The sequence below is a fragment of the Anabrus simplex genome, chromosome 12 (genome assembly GCF_040414725.1).
Source record: "Anabrus simplex isolate iqAnaSimp1 chromosome 12, ASM4041472v1, whole genome shotgun sequence".
In the NCBI taxonomy this organism is placed as follows: Eukaryota; Metazoa; Arthropoda; class Insecta; order Orthoptera; family Tettigoniidae; genus Anabrus; species Anabrus simplex.
This window is the reverse complement of record NC_090276.1, coordinates 33,666,771-33,685,056: the sequence shown is the minus strand read 5'-3', so window position 1 is coordinate 33,685,056 and position 18,286 is coordinate 33,666,771. Positions and strand designations below refer to the sequence as shown.

At 41.4% G+C, this 18,286-nt stretch overlaps 1 protein-coding gene across 1 annotated transcript in view; it reads left to right on the top strand.

Annotated features, from left to right (window-relative positions):
• LOC136884121 (uncharacterized) overlaps positions 1–18,286 on the top strand; it is a 164,222-nt gene that overhangs the window by 130,847 nt on the left and 15,089 nt on the right. The window lies entirely within an intron of this gene.

Sequence of the window (18,286 nt, the reverse complement as noted above, 5' to 3'; positions counted from 1 at the left end):
TAAAATGAAAAACGTGTCTTCATTTTATAACCATTTTCTAAACATGCTCCCAATTTTTGGTCTCCTAAATTTGCGGCTCCCAGAAGTAAGGTTAGTGGCCACCCCTTTATATAATGTGTGTGTGACACAGTTGTTGGCTTAAGATAATAAAGGTTCAGAAAATTCATATCGATCGATCATCTGTTAACTTGTCGTGTATGGCACAAAATTGTGACTAAGAAAAGGGGAAGTAAGTATTTTATTATAACAACTTCTAAGCTAAGGAATTTGTTCATTATTACGTACGTCGGTGTAGAAGATAGTTATTCACCATTATTATGCCAAAATCCAGATTTCTTTTACGGGATACATGGTTTGCATCCTCCATGAGCATGACAGCTGATAAGTAGGAGAATAATAATAATTGGTTGGGCCTCCGTGCCTCAAACGGCAGTGCGCCGGTCTCTCACCGCTGCATTCAGTGATTCAAATCACGGGCACTCCTTGTGATATTTGTGCTGGACAAAGCGTATCGATTCAGTTCAGATTTAATTTACGTTCTTTTTGGCACTATTACTGGAACAGGGGTAGCTCCATCCTTACTCCTCACCATCGTAAAAGAAATTATCACTAAGAGTTTCGTGGTCTATTCCTGTTAGCTTGCACTTGGGATTCGAATCCCAATGTCGGCAGCCCATTTTCACTGTACGAAAATGCTCGTGCTCTACTACAGTGAAGGCCACAGTAGCTGTCTTCCCTTTCTCGTCATTGTTTAACTATGAAAGGTTACGTAGCTGTAAATATAATATCTAGACCGTATTATTTTAGTCATGTAGACGAATTTACGACAGAATAGTTGGTGAGAAAGAGCAAGCTAGTGCTATCTACATACTAGAGTCATTTCGTTCATGGACTGGTCGTGTAGTGTCGCTGTGGTGTACTATAGTGGAGAGTTTGAACCACAGTATGTTGTCGTGACAGTTCTTCTCTTGTCCTAGGAAGAGGCAGTTCAGTGCATTTAGTATAAGCAGAACTACCGTCTCTGTTGTGAAGAGTGGTTGAATGTCAGCGGCGTAACTTCACAATGTCGTAACTTCACAATGGGCAAATTTCATGTTCTGCCAAAAATGAGGAACATCCGTTAACAAAACTTTTGAGATGATAGAGTTGAAATCGTCTATGTTGCTGTGTTAGCTGCACTGTAGGCGCCAGTCCACGAACGTACTGACTTTAGTAGTATGAAATCGTTGTACAGATCTCTGCACATGGTTATGAGGGTATTTAGGGGTTTTCGTAAGGATGTAAAGGAGAGGGCATATAAGTCCCTAGTTAGACCCCAAATAGATTAAGGTTCCAGTGTGTGGGACTCTCACGAGGACTACTTGATTCAAGAACAGGACAAAAATTCAAAGAAAAGCAGCTCGATTTGTTCTGGGTGATTTCCGACAAACGAGTAGCATTACAAAAATGTTGCAATGTTTGGGCTCTGAAAACTTGAGAGAAAGAAGGCGAGCTGCTCGACTAAGTGGTAAGTTCCGAGCTGTCAGTGGAGAGATGGCGTGGAATGACATTAGTAGACGAATATATTGGAGTGGTATCTTTAGAAGTAGGAAAGATCACAATATGAAAATAAAGCTGGAAATGAAGAGGACAAACTATGTCAAATAGTTGTTTATAGGAAGGGGAGTTAGGGATTGGAATAATTTACCAAGGGAGATGTTCAATAAATTTCCAATTTCTTTGAAATAATTCAAGAAAAGGCTAGGAAAACAACAGATTGGCTATTTGCCACCTGGGCGACTACCATAAACACAGTTCAGTACTGGATGATTTGATTGACTATGCAATTTTTAGGTAAATAATAAATATAATAATTCGGATTACTCGTCATTTTGCCAGAGATTTATAGCAAAGCTATTTCATTGAATCGTCATAAGAAATGAATTTAGGGTAAGTAAGTTATTTCGTACATAATGTACCTAAGAAATTTGCCTTGAACCATTTCTACATTTTCACACACTTCATTGCTTTGATTTAAAATGAGTGAGGTATATTTGAACCACCTTATTGCCTCTGGATAATGGAAATCACTTGTGCATCTCTTAATAAATCGTAACATTATACTTCGTTTATGTGTAAAGAGAACGCCAAAATAGCGTCAAAATGCACATTAAGGTCCTTGATACAATTCCCTAATGACAAGTTAGTATTCAAAATATTATATGAGTGATTAATATTATTTTTATACAATGTATTCAATATGAGACAGAATGTCATATGAAGCAAGGAAACGGTAAATTTGTTCACTTCTACTAGTCTTCTTAACCCTTTCACTGTGGCGTAGCGGGTATGGTGGCGTGGCCCTGTGGACGCAAGCAGCGAGTGGCTCACCGAGCCCGCTTTACTTTATACTTGTCTCGCTCCGCTCTCCAGTCCACAGTCGGCTCGTGACAGAGAGAGTTTAAAATTTATTTTATTTGTAATGCATAGGCCTATCCGGTGGAATGTTTATGGACTATTTCTTTAGCACTTTTTTTCTTCCTCGCACTGAAGAGTTATGACACTCTTGTTAAAAAGAAACAGCTGAAAGAAATTTAACATGCTAGCATTGTCCACTAGACTTTTCAGTTCAGAATTAGCTGCGTCGAAGTTTTCCTTCAGAACCTTTAGACGACTAAAGCAGAAAATGGAGTAGTAAACGTACCTGAAGTAGAAGGTGCGATTGAGGTCGTTCCGTCACGAGAATCAGATGACATTTCACTATCGTCATCTTCTTCAAAGTCACTACCCAATATAACGGCAAGAGCTTCCTCCGCAGCATATATTTCCTCCATCATCAGACCTTTCACAGTTTCAAAGCGATTGAAAGCTTAGTCAAGAACTCAAGCACGTCAACACATAGGAGCAACTAGGCGCGAAGTGAGTAGCACACCAGACACATTGCTTTCGTCTTCGAAGTTGTTACTCCTGTCATCTGGTGACCATAACTGTAACTATAGATTCCCAAGACAGCCCAGTGAGACCTCCAAGGCCGAAATTCCATAGCAGTCTGTCGTAATGAAACAGAAAACAGCCGAAAGACACGCGACTTCTACAGAAGTCGACCAGCAATGAGGCACGGCTCCAGCACGAGTGCTACAGCAGTTCACCGGGTGCGTGGCACAGCTCTCTCCCGACTGCTACAGCAGTTCACCGGGTGCGTGGCACAGCTCTCTCCCGACTGCTACAGCAGTTCACCGGGTGCGTGGCACAGCTCTCTCCCGACTGCTACAGCAGTTCACCGGGTGCGTGGCACAGCTCTCTCCCGACTGCTACAGCAGTTCACCGGGTGCGTGGCACAGCTTTCTCCCGACTGCTACAGCAGTTCACCGGGTGCGTGGCACAGCTCTCTCCCGACTGCTACAGCAGTTCACCGGGTGCGTGGCACAGCTCTCTCCCGACTGCTACTGCAGTTCACCGGGTGCGTGGCACAGCTTTCTCCCGACTGCTACAGCAGTTCACCGGGTGCGTGGCACAGCTCTCTCCCAACTGCTACAGCAGTTCACCGGGTGCGTGGCACAGCTCTCTCCCGACTGCTACAGCAGTTCACCGGGTGCGTGGCACAGCTCTCTCCCAACTGCTACAGCAGTTCACCGGGTGCGTGGCACAGCTTTCTCCCGACTGCTACAGCAGTTCACCGGGTGCGTGGCACAGCTCTCTCCCGACTGCTACAGCAGTTCACCGGGTGCGTGGCACAGCTCTCTCCCGACTGCTACTGCAGTTCACCGGGTGCGTGGCACAGCTTTCTCCCGACTGCTACAGCAGTTCACCGGGTGCGTGGCACAGCTTTCTCCCGACTGCTACAGCAGTTCACCGGGTGCGTGGCACAGCTCTCTCCCAACTGCTACAGCAGTTCACCGGGTGCGTGGCACAGCTCTCTCCCGACTGCTACAGCAGTTCACCGGGTGCGTGGCACAGCTTTCTCCCGACTGCTACAGCAGTTCACCGGGTGCGTGGCACAGCTCTCTCCCGAGTGCTACAGCAGTTCACCGGGTGCGTGGCACAGCTCTCTCCCGACTGCTACAGCAGTTCGCCGGGTGCGTGGCACAGCTCTCTCCCGACTGCTACAGCAGTTCACCGGGTGCGTGGCACAGCTCTCTCCCGACTGCTACAGCAGTTCACCGGGTGCGTGGCACAGCTCTCTCCCGACTGCTACAGCAGTTCACCGGGTGCGTGGCACAGCTCTCTCCCGACTGCTACAGCAGTTCACCGGGTGCGTGGCACAGCTCTCTCCCGACTGCTACAGCAGTTCACCGGGTGCGTGGCACAGCTCTCTCCCGACTGCTACAGCAGTTCACCGGGTGCGTGGCACAGCTCTCTACCGACTGCTACAGCAGTTCACCGGGTGCGTGGCACAGCTTTCTCCCGACTGCTACAGCAGTTCACCGGGTGCGTGGCACAGCTCTCTCCCGACTGCTACAGCAGTTCACCGGGTGCGTGGCACAGCTCTCTCCCGACTGCTACAGCAGTTCGCCGGGTGCGTGGCACAGCTCTCTCCCGACTGCTACAGCAGTTCACCGGGTGCGTGGCACAGCTTTCTCCCGATTGCTACAGCAGTTCACCGGGTGCGTGGCACAGCTCTCTCCCGACTGCTACAGCAGTCAAACAGAGAGAAAGAGTTAATACAAACCAGCGGAAAGCTATCGGTGAAATTGAAGACAGTATTATTCGGACCACGGGCGTTGAGGTCAAGGAAGAAGAAAAAATCGCTACTTGAATTGCCGAAGAATACGTCAGCGTGAGGGCAGTGGTAAGGAAGTAGGGGACTGGAAATAATAAAAAAATTGCATTGAAAATTACTCACTTGTATTTAAGACTCCATTTTGAACAGTATTAGGTCCGGAAATGTTGCTTTATTAGTGATTTTGTGCGTAATATTAGTAATAATTGCACTTAAGAAGTAGGAGGATATATTTATGATAGCCATCTTTGTTTTCAGAGATGTTATGGTATAGACTGGTTACTTTGACTTTACAGCAAAGCATGGAACTTCAGATAGTTGAGGAAAGCATGGAGGTTACAATGAAAAGCATGGACGTTACAACATAAAGCATGGATGCTACAACTCCTCTAATTTAATAGCTGTAACTTATCTTTGCAAATTAAGGCCAAGCTCTAATTAGAACAGTGGCCCCCTTCGGGGGCCACACTCCCTTCAAGAGGCTCTTAACTATCGCCGCGGCGCATACTGCCCGCACGGCAAGAAAAAAAATAATTTAGTAGCTGTAACCTATCTTTGCAAAATCCAGACCAAGCTCTGTCATGAGAATGACATCTTTGCATTGTAACTTCCATGCTTTATGTTGTAACATCCATGCTTTGCATTGTAACTTCCATGCTTTCCTCACCTATCTGAAGTTCCTTGCTTTGCTGTAAAGTCAAAGTCTATAACATAACATCTCTGGAAACAAAGATGGCTATCATGAATACATCCTCCTACTTCTTATGTGCAATTATTACCAATATTACCCAGAAAATCATTAATAATGCAACATTTCGGGACCTAATAATATTCAGAATGGAGTCCTGAACATCTGTGAGTAATTTTCAATGCAATATTATTAATATTTCCAGTCCCCTACTTCTTTACCAGAGCCAGTGTGAGTGGATCTGAGGTGAAAACCACCATTAACACGTGCAGCATGCACATTCATTAATAAAAAAACCACCGGCTCACATTGATGAGTTACAATATTGATAATATAAAGAAAACCAAATTTTATGGTCGTAAGTAAAAACCCTGCATGTCATGTACTAATTGACAACAAACGTGTTGAACGAGTACGGAAATACACTTATCTGGTTTCCAGGAAATTGGGAAATCGCGAGTAAGGAAAGGGAGGTACTATACACAAGTGTAGAAAAAGGAAGTAGAAGAAAAGACCCTTGCATACTGTCAGAGAGAGAGAAGGCAGAGGTTAAAATTAGGCCCCCGTTTGGATTCCCGGCTGGGTCATAGATTTTTAATTGTAAATGATTAATATCCTTGGCCTGGGAACTGGGTGTTTGTGCCGTCCTTAACGTTCCTTTCCTCACATTCAGCACTATACACTTCCTCCTGCCGGGCTGAGTGGCTCAGACGGTTGAGGTGCTGGTCTTCTGACCCCAACTTGGCAGGTTCGATCCTGGCTCAGTCCGGTGGTATTTGAAGGTGCTCAAATACGTCAGCCTCGTGTCGGTAGATAATAATAATAATAATAATAATAATAATAATAATAATAATAATAATAATAATAATAATAATAAGGGAGCACAAAAACTCATAAAAGTAAATTACAGCGTGTCATGGACCTACCCAGCGTGAGGCGCGTGGCGTAGCGGAGGGTCAACGGACTGACTAGCCAGCTGGACTCGCGCCAACGACAGAAAAAACTATTTTTCCAACACCCCGCATTCTATGTTAGAGTTCAGAGAAATCAGGACATGATCAATGGGATAATTCGCTTGAAGTGAAGTCCCACACTGGAAAAGGTAGGACTGTGTTCAACAAAATGGTAATACTGTTTACAACTCGTGACTTAACACTGGTTACAAAAATGAGACTCCTTCGCTGCTATGTATTTTCTGTCCTCTATTACGGTATTGAAACATGGACTTTAATGAAGTCGCTCAGTAAAATATTAGAGGCCTTTGAGATGTGGCTATACCGAAGGATGCTAAGAGTGCCATGGAGGGATCATGTCACAAATGCAAAGATCCTTCGAAGAATGAGAATATAATATATAGAATTACGGAACACTGTAAGAATGAGAAAGCTACAATACCTCGGTCACATAATGAGAAATGGAAGCAAGAAACATCTACTGCAAGAAATCCTGCAAGGAAAGATTTCTGGAAAGAGAGGTGTTGGCTAAAGATCTTCAGAGACTGGACTATCAAGACATCAGCAGAGTTATTCTAAGCAGCTCACAACAGAACAGACACAGCCAAAATGCTTGCCTACATCCGGAACGGATAGGGACTAGAGAAAGAAGCATAGGAAGAAGAAGAATGATACGTAAATACTGCCACAGAGATAGCAAATTAACGTAGAACATTGAAATCTGCTAAAAACAAATATTTGAATTGAACAGCGCGGGGGAAGTAACATCATTGATATTGATTTCTTTCCTTTGAAATAAATTCAATTAGTTGTTCCAGATGTAAATTAACGGAAAGGGGACTGTGTCACAGTTGTACGTGAAATCCTCAGTCCAAGGGATAGTTGGATCCTCAGGCGATTCACCATCAGCTCCCATACATGGACTAGGTACATTTCTGAGGTGTCACGCTAGCAAATATAGGAGTAAAGTAGTTTTACAGTCGCTTCCATCACCAGTCCATAAGTTTCTGTTAAAGATCAGTCTACCAAGGACCACTGAAATGCTTATGCCACATGAATACGAATAACTCTTTAACATTCTTTATGTCAGTAACTTGCTGTATTTTGTTAACTTATTTAAGTCCATACCAGGAGAATTAGATCATTGAAAACACTAGGGCACACCAGACGTAGAATTCTGTATCACTCACACTCGTCAAAAACTCATACAAATATTTTGTCCTTAATTTTATACGTGATCTTCAAATAGCCTGATTGCCGCCAGCAAATTAATAGTAATGAATACATAGGAAAACATTTATAGAAAAAGAAAGAGGATTACATGTTTATAATGATCAGAGTACAAGAAGATAAATATTTTGTGAAAAGCAACCACGTCTGTAGACAAAAAAGAGATGGCGGTTGAGCTGTAGAACTGTGCTCATTCCAGAGCTTAAATCTCTTTCAATCAAATACTTTGTTGAAAAGAAAAGACATTTAAATACCATCTACCTCAATGTTTCATCGATTTTCTAAAACAAAAGCAACAGTAGGGATAAATTGAGGTACGCACTGAGTCTCAGAAACCAAATAAGAAGCCATAAAGGATGGCGAAATGATAAAAGGGGAAGCTTCATAAGCTGACGATGTATTGTTCGTTCAGCTTTGAAACGAAGTCAAGGTAATAACCTTCATAAAAACCATTGACATGGAAACATGCTCTTCACTACCAGAAATGCAGGACCGAGTAAAGCCTTTACTGAGAGATTTTAACATTCATTTATTTGTGGACTGAAGCAGGTATTTCTAGATGAAGTATCAATAAAAGTAATGCATTAATAATAATTCCTGCGTAGTTAAACCTCTGTCTGAAACCAGTATTAACGATGATAATATTCAACGTTTAAAATCACCAGCGTTATTGGACAAAAGGGACGATTAATGAACCGTAAATAATTAATTGTGAGCGTACTAATTCGTAGTTCTGGCAAATAATTCTAAGGTCTATCGTCTTCTGCTTTTATTTATTTATTTATTTATTTATTTATTTATTTATTTATTTATTTATTTATTTATTTATTTATTTATTTATTTATTTATTTATTTATTGTGAATTTAACAGGTCATGTGACCCAATTACAGTGTTCACGACAAGTCTTAGTTAGACGAAAAATATACAAATAAAAACACAATGTGTAGCTGTAATAATCTTAAAAAGTAATTCCAATGACACATATGTCACATTAATAGAAAAATATCAAGGATTATATAACCAATATTACATTACAGTACTAATTAATTCTAATTAATTTTAATTTAATACCAGTACTTATGACAAGTATTACTTCAGGACTTTCCTGTCGAATATAATAAACTTAATAATATGGTTTACGAAATTTATACTAGTTTTTCTTTCTTAAATTCCTTCATGATCCATCAAATTACATTCAGAAGTACAGTGTTACATGGCGAAGTGAATTTAGCCTCGGTCTTGGTAAAATAACGACGTAAGGATAAATATTATTGTAGGGTATCATTGCTCTGTTAATTGGGGGAGCTCTTATGGATTTCAGTCCTAGTCTGTGATAGAAAGAAAATATTTCTAGGGTGACTTAATTTCTGTGTCGCATACGAAGTTAATGACTGCAACTTACTGGAGTAATCAATGACATGGTAACGATTTTATACGAGAAAATTAAATCATTGCAATTTCTTCTATTGCACAAGCTACTCACAGCATATTCCTTCAGTACACCTGAATAATTAATGAGAATTTGGTAGTTTCCTGTGGTTCTTAAGGCGTGGATTTTAAAAATTGTTTCGAGCACTCTCAATAAGATTAATATGCCTTACGTTCATTGGGTTCCAAATAATTGTAGTGGCTTGTAATGCTTGTAGTAATTCTTCTTCCAGCTTTATTCTCAGTTTCTTAGGGTTAATCATGTGTGTGTGTATATGTGGTCGGCTTTTACAGCTGAATGGGGGATGGGATAGAATCACTGTTTCGTATTTCTATGCTGGTTGATAGTGTGATGTGCTGTGTTAGTAAAAGGATGTATACTCACATGAACATGTATCTAGTCCCCGAGATAAAGGAATTACCCACATGCAGTAAAAAATTCCCGGCCAGACGGGGATAGAGCATGGACCACTACGCTAACCATTCAATGCTGCTCGAATTGGTACGCTGAATTTCACTTGAGCGGAGTTCATTTGAATCAGAACTGCTTGCTTAGAAGTATGGTTAGACTCAATTTTCAATGATTTAATTGTAACTGTTTTGGAATTAAATGACGGCTATGTTTTTCCTCAAGTAATTGACCTGAAAATAAAATATTTCCAAAAAATGTCGTAATGGTTTAAAATGAGATGTCATTTCATTTCTCGCTGAATCACGCCTGCTGGGTATACCTCAGATTATAAGTTAAAATACAAACCTGGTTTCTTACTTCTTTCTTTCACTCTGCAATCTGCTTCTTTATTTCGGAACGGGATCTTCCTTTTTTCTTGAAATATCCTGGTGGCTTTGATCCTCGACTTGTAAGCATCCCTGTTGCTGATTTCCGTTCCTTGTATTACCATTTCTTCCAGGTCCTTCTTCACCTCCTGATACAAGCGCACCTTAGTTTTCCTGGTCTCAAAATCTCATATTATGGGATTGTTGGCCGTGCGGTTAAGGGCGCGCGCCCTGAACCTGAACTTGAATCGCACTGTCGGCAGCCCTGAATATGGTTTACCGTGGTTTCCCATTTTCACACCCTGCAAATGATGGCTGTACCTTAATTAAGGCCACGCCTGATTCCTTCCCAGTCCTAGGCCTTTCCTATCCCATCGTTTCCATAAGACCTACCTGTGTCAGTGCGAGGAAAAGCCACTAGCAAAAGAAAAATTATGCGATTAGTCAGTCTTTCTGAGTTCATTCTGTAGATATGTCCGAAGAACATTGCTACCGGGCGAGTTGGCCGTGCGCGTAGAGGCGCGCGGCTGTGAGCTTGCATCCGGGAGATAGTAGGTTCGAATCCCACTATCGGCAGCCCTGAAAATGGTTTTCCGTTGTTTCCCATTTTCACACCAGGCAAATGCTGGGGCTGTACCTTAATTAAGGCCACGGCCGCTTCCTTCCAACTCCTAGGCCTTTCCTATCCCATCGTCGCCATAAGACCTATCTGTGTCGGTGCGACGTAAAGCCCCTAGCAAAAAAAAAAAGAACATTGCTCTCTTACTCCAGATGGTATCTGAGATCTTTAACATCTTGAGATTTAATTCTTAGTTCCCTTTCTTTCTGTGAGATCCATTCCCTGTTCTTTGGGGTCCCTGTATCTTCCTCAGATTTTTTATCTCCACCAGTTTCAAACTATCGGTCAATCCTATGTATATTAGGTTCAAACATCCAACTGCAATAAAGCATCAAGGTGGATCACATCCTGGTTGTATATGATTTTTGCCTGTTTTAATTTTTCAATAATTATTATAGTTATTTTCTGAAATTACTCACGTTTTATCAGCTGGGAACCAACACTATTAAAAGGTTGGGCGCATAACCAAATAAATTTTATTAAATAACACCATACTGATTTTCTGTGCAACTCCAATAGTTACTCGGGCAATTCGGCTTTTATTTGTTAAAGAACGCATTTCGAAGCACCCGCCAGCCGAGCGCTGTTTGGTTGGGTATTTGGCCGGTTGTTGGTAAGTCATGGGCAGCAAAGCATATGAAGATTATTGTTAAAAAATTACCCGTATAATCAGAAGTCCGTGAGATCGCCAACTATCAGGCTTTCAAAGACGGGAATGTTCCGTTACATTATGGTGATTCTTTTGATTCGTTATGCTCGACTATGGAGTGCGTTTGAACTTATAATCACCTTTTTTTCTTCTTCTCTTCACAATATCTCTTCATCCTCTCGCAGTCTTCTTTTTTTACGTCATTCAGTCCATCCTGTATTTGGTCTGGTGTGCTTTACAGAAAATTTGTGTTTGTGATTTAAGGTTCCGAATTTTATTCTACCTTGAATGATTTCTTCATTAATTCTAATTTCATGGGTCAAAGCCTCCTAGCGAAACTGAATAGCCTCCACCACAGCTCGGTTAGGTTGGCGACGGGAGCTATCCGTACAAGCCCCATAGCTAGCCTGCTCGATGAATGTGGTGTGCCGCCTTTACATCTGAGGCGCCAGCAAATGCTTCTGTCCTATGCCGCAAATTTACGACAGATGCCACTTCACCCAAGCCATCCTTGAGCCTTTCTTCCGTCGGCTGTACGCTGCTTATCCTCAATAACGCGGGCGGGTGGAAAACGCTTGGATAGAAGTCACAGATTGTTTGATGTACCTTCTGTTCCATGCATTGTCCGACAACAAAGTGGGGTACCTCTGTGAATAATACGACGACCTGAAATAACCCTGGATCTGCACACTGGCCGGAAGGACAAGACGGACCCTTCGATTTATCGGGGGCTCTTCCTATGGGTTGTTGGTCGGTATCCAGGTTCAGTCGTCGTTTACACGGATGGTTCGAAGACGGAAACGAAGGTGGGTTTCTTTTTGCTCTCCCGGAAACCTGTAGTGTGTACACAGCAGAGCTCTATACTATTTGTGAAGATCTGCGGTACGCACTGTCCGACGAGCGCCGGCACTTTCTTCTGCGTATTGACTCCTTAAGCTCGCTACAGTCTATTGATACCTGTGTCACTCGGCACCCTCTGGTGCAGCGGATCGAGGACCTGCTGGGCGGGTATTCGGATGCCGGTACCAGAATCACGCTTATGTGGCTCCCAAATCACGTGGGTGTAGAGGTAAACGAGTTAGCAGATAAGCCTTCGAAGGAGGCAGTTACACTGCCCCGTTGCCTTACAAGGTACCATCAAGTGGTATTCGCTCTCAGCTGAGACATTTGTTTATATCTCATTCCAAATAAGCTGAGAGCGATTAAAGGTATAACGAAGGTATGGTGGACTTCTCTTCGGGCTTCTCGGAGGAAAACAGTGGTATTTTATCTTCTTCGTATAGGCCACGGTATAGTAACGCACTCCTCTTTACTGAAAAGGGAACCCCTCTGGTATGAACTTGCGACGATCATTTTACCGTGGTACACATACTTAGGGAGTGCGCGGACCTGGTCGATCTGCGCCGTAGTCTAAACCTCTCGATTACCATCTCCTTCATCCGATGGTGGTATTTTTTATCGTGTGTAATAATGTCCTTTGTCTTAGTGTATATGTGATAACTGCGCTTTTATCCCATTGACTCTATTTTAGTTTGTGTTTGCGAATTTCAATGTGTTATTTTAACTTCTAAATTAAATTTTATATATATGTACTTCCAGGCAATGCCTTATTCCATTGTCATCTGTATTTTCTATAAGAAAATAAGGCATTGCAAATTAGATTCACTAATTGATTTAATCTCATAATCATTTTTCATCACCATTTATTTTAAACTCCAGTCAGTGGATACATATTAAAATTTTAATTATCAAATCATGTCGTCAATCTCGTACCGTTAAGAGCAGATGACCTTAGATGTTAGGCCCCTTTAAACAACAAGCGTCATCATCATCAAGCTAATTTCATTTAGGGCTTCATTGATTTCTTCTAGCCAATTACAGTGATTTTTCGTTGATAAGGCTAGGTTTAAAATGTTCTTAGTGAGCCTGTTATTATCCATACTATACAAGTGACCATAAAATTTTTAACGCCGTTGTCTGATGTTATCCGTGTTTTTTCTGTAACTTGACAGATATCATGTGATTTTAATTCAAATTCCTATTCCGCATTTAGGTCATAAGATTTATCTGAGGAATTCATTTTCTTCATTCGATATTTGCTCCCAATTATAATAGTTTCAGATGCATGAAATGCTTTTGTTCTAACTATTGTGTTATAACGTACGTAATATTGCCTTTTCATATAGTTCTTCACTAGTATCTGTTCGAAGTAATTTTTCATGCTCTTTGAAGTTTTGCACTTCTTTCTTTGCTAGCTTTCCCGGTCACCGGTGATTGCTTTTTTGTAATTTCCTAAGTACAGCGACTACAGAAAGCTATACACTGGTGCGAACAGTATAAAGAAATCTGAGATCTCGCCGTGAAAGGAATTCGCCGTGACGTATATTACATAGGCAACACACCTGCCAGTTATGTCTGGCATGTTGCGCGCAGTTGTCAGGGGCACGCAGAAACAGTCGAGACCAGCATTACAGCATAGGTTTAAAAGAATTTGACTGCCCTATCTACTCTATCATCGTTTAAAGTGTCCGACTCGTTGGGCTGAATGGCCAGAGTACTGGCCTTCGGTTCAGAGGGTCACGGGTTCGATTCCCGGGTGGGTCGGGGATTTTAAACTTAATTGGTTAATTCCAATGGCTCGTGGGCTGGGTGTGTGTGGCGTATTCAGCATTAGAAATAATCCTAAGTAGGGCTCTCATCTTCAGACATGCAGGTCGCCTAATAGGCCGTCTAGGAGAAAAATACCCTCACCAGACCTCTCCGGAAGCCATACGCCATTATTATTATTATATTTTAAAGAGAGACATGTTCATGGTAGCACTAATACCGATAAAATACTGAAATAAAAATCTGGTTTAGGATCTATCAGATACAGCCACAAGCGTTTTAGGCGCGAATATTCTGTTCTTTTTCGAAATAAAGAAATTGCTTGGATTTAATTTGAGCTTCATTTCTGCAAATACTGATTTAAAATGATTCATTAAGTTTATGAAGGGCCCATTACATTTAATTTTAGTTATTCTGAATTGGCTCAGAACACCACTGGCCAATGTCGCATATAATCAGAGAAGGAAAGCAAACCGCGCGAAGTGTTTATGTACTCCAATGTATTAACATATAGGACATAGCGGGAGTTCATGCTGTTTAAAAGTCTCTCTCTCCCTTTCAATTCAACGTTGCGTGACTAACTACCATACACACCACTGGTACACTTTGGCAAATAACTCGCTTTTTTGACGCAACTCTTTGAAGTGTATTAGCCAAACATTAAAAACAATTTTACAAGGGAACTGAAAGTTTTTCGAGATATTTCACACGACATGCACTATTTTATGAGCTAAAACGTCGATTATTCTTCAAACGTGTTATTAACTAAATAACAACATATCTCGAAAAGTTTTGAAAAATCACACAATGCACCGTCGCAAGATAATTGCAACGATTAGCAAATTCAAGGACAGATTCTGTTACATGTTAGCCAGTGAACATTAATAGTCTCCAGAAATGGAGACTACCAAATAAAATCGGTAAAATTTTCCTCCTTCCTGAGGGACCCTCTTCTCGCAGAAGTTTGACAGTTATCATGGAGTAACAATGATTCATTTCTTTGACTTCTTATCACTATCTCTATCACTATCAGCCATATTCAATCGTTTTTACGATGTGGCCTCTTTAAGTCCAAAGCAAGGTAGGTTTTCATGAGGTCTCTCCATCTGGGACGGTCTTGAGCGATGTTCTGCCAATTGATCCCAGTAATCTTCCGGATGTCTTTATCCCATCTGTCCGGTGGTCTTCCCCTTGATCTGAGATGATCTTTCGGACACCACTCAAGCACAAGCTTTGTCCACCTACCATCAGTTCTCCGCGCAACATGGCCTGCCCACTGCCATTTTAGGGTAAATACCCTTTCTAAAATGTCACTTCTTATATAATATTGAAATATCGTCAGCAGTTTTCAAGTTCTAAGAAATACTCTTTACACGCACCCGCTTTTGATTTAAGTCTGTTGGGAGTTGTGCTGAATAACCGGCCGTGAATGATATCTGCCTTGTTAATCCTCCTATCTAAATCATGCACATCAGAAAAAAGATTTAGAAATTGATATCCATTAAGGATTGTAGATTTCCATTAACTTTGGATGTGCATATTTTGTGGGAGTGCAAATTCATGTTTTCGGTTTCGGATAAACCCCCAGTAAATTTAAGAATTCAGAATAAGTGGATTCTAAATATCAAGTTTGGTATAAATATAACGAGTAGTTTTAAAGTTATAAGAACTCAAACACAAAGACACCAAAGCTGAAAATATTCTGTGGTAATTATTACACCTGAAATGGATAACTGTACGGATATTTCGACAGTATTATTAATTTACAGACTCACGGTCAATACGAAATTATTTATATAGAAGAACGTTTTCGAGAGCACCAACAAGCCGAGCGTTGTTTGGCTGGGTCTATGACCGGGTTATTGGTAACTCATGCTATTTCAGACTGGGCAGCAAAGCTTACGGCTCAAAACTACCCGTATAAAAAGATGTCGGTAATATCGCCAACTATCAGGCCGTCAAGGACGGATATGTTCTGTTACATTATGGTGATTATTTTTGATTCGTTATGCCCAACTATGGAGTGCGGTTGAACTTATTAGCACTTTTTGGATTTTTTTCTTCCCTTCTCAATATCTCTTCATCCTCTCGCTGTGTTACTTTTTACGTGGTTCACTTCATCCTGTACCTAATCGACTTGGATTTATAGAAAATTTGTGTTTGCGAATAAAGGTTCTGAATTTTGCTTTATCTTGAATGGTTTTTTCATTAATGCCAATTTCATTTTAGGGTTGGGCACTATGTCCCTGTTTCGGCACACTGTGCCAGTGCACAGTTATGTTCCGCTGTTCCGGAACACCGAGTCTCAATTGTTCCGAAACATTTTCAAGCGAGACCGAGACAGTGACTCGCTGTCCTGTCAGAAGCGCCTCCATACACTTCCCTTCGCCTACTAGCTGACTGTTGATACCAGTTGTGTGCCACCAATTGCTGGAGTGTTCCGTGTTCCGTGTTCTGTCACATCCTCCTTGTTCTGTGAGTACCATTGCACCGGCAACTGGCCTTCGGTACATGCGCATAACATAATGCGTTTCGTTTTGCTTTTAACTGTTTTGTAAGAGTGTGTTCATTGAGCCTAGTAATATAACCATACGAAAGACGGTAAACTTTGCATTATGTCGCATCAGAGTCCTATTTAGGACATTTGTACTAGAATAAAACCGGACCAGAGTGAAGTACAATTTATGTTTTTCTATTTTTTCTGCAAAGGGTTCTTCAACCGGCACAATGACAAGATATTTCAAACTTAAACATCCCAAATTTCGTTCGTGTTCTGCTTGTACATTGTGTTTAAGTTTTTCTTTTTGCAAGTTGCTTTACGTCGAACCAACACAGAGAGCTCTTATGGTGACGATGAGACAGGGAAGAGCTATGAGTGGGAAGGAGAAAACGCGGAAAACCACCTTGAGGGCTACCGACAGTGGGATTTGAACCCGCTATCTCCCGGATGCAAAGCTCACAGCCACGCGCTCTTAACCGCACGGTGTTTAAGTTTTATTCCCCTGTTCCGCTTGTATATATTGTTTAATGTTTATCTTCTTGTTTTGCTTGTATGCTTAATTTTTATTTTCGTGTTCCGTTTGTATATTGTGTACGTAAATAGAGTACTGACGAATGTTTCTTTAGCTGTGAGAGTATATTTTTAATTGGTGAAAATAACATTGTGGCATTTGTAAACACATCTACTGCCAGTGTAATTGTGACAGGTGTATTTCAGAATGAATGAAAACATTCTTATCCTGTAAACAACATTTAGACATGATTTTTGGGATGCGTATTTCAGCGTTCCGACTAATTTTTCACGTGCCTTGAAGTTTTATCCTGGCCCTAATTACTCACAATACAGGCCGATACATTAAACTGGTGAAAATATCCTTGGATTAGTTACTTCTGAACACCTGTACTGCCATTGTGACAGTGTTATGTGTATTTCATGTTGACTGAAAAAATCTTAACCTAAAAGCAGCCTTAAACGTGATTATTGGGCACGAATTTGTGTTCCGACTGTTCCTTCACGTTCCACGCAGCTTTATGCTGGCCATAACTACACACAGCACGTCCAGTACAGCAGCACATTCCCGCTGATGCGGAGCATGTCATTTTGCCTCACGAATTTCTCTCTGCTGCGCAGTTACAGTCCCGCCCGGCTCCATGGCTAAATGGTTAGCGTGCTGGCCTTTGGTCACAGGGATCCCGGCAGGGTCGGGAATTTTAACCATAATTGGTTAATCTCGCTGACAGGGGACTGGGTGTATGCGTCGTCTTCATCATCATTTCATTCTCATCACGACGCGCAGGTTGCCTGCAACTGGCGTGCCGAACTTGCCCTCGGACACTCCCGGCACTAAAAGCCATTTCATTTTTAATTACAGTCCCGTGTTCCGTGTGCGGGCACACTGTACCGAAACACTCCACCTCAAGCTCTTAATATTCCGGAACAACTGACTGTTCCGGTCAGTCCAACCCTATTTCATTTAGGTCTTAACTTAATCTTAATTTATTAATTTAATCTTAATTCATTTCATCTTAATGTAATCTCACCATTCTTGTATTATTATTAATTTAATTTGTATTAGACGTAGTTATTGTAATACAATGCAACATATGTATATTTCAGTTCCTGGTTAGATGGAAGAGAAGGCCTGAAGGCCTTAATCTTGCCAGGTAAAATAAAACATTACTAAACTAGGTCTTCACCGTGGAAGGAATTCGCCGTGACGTACATTGCATAGGCAACACGCCTGTCAGCTGCGTCTGGCATGTTGCTCACAGATGTCAGGGGTACGCCGAATGTTGAGACCAATACTAAGCGTTTACACATACGATCAAAAGTTTCATGAGCTGATATAACCTGTGTTAAAACATGGTCATGAGTTAGTCATCTAAAATGATTTAAGTCTTTATCCTATTTTCTTATACCATACGAAACTGAGAAAGGTATAGAATTATAGATGCTAGTGCTGTAGAAGTGTATGGATTGAAACACTGAATCAGACCTGGTAGAGCAAAACTCACGAATGTCGATATTGTTCGATTTAGCGTTTGCTGGTGTCAAGTGAGGTCACTACTTGTTTTGTTTCGTTGTTATTGGTCGCGCTGACTTGTACGCGATATAATGTAGATAAACATTTTACA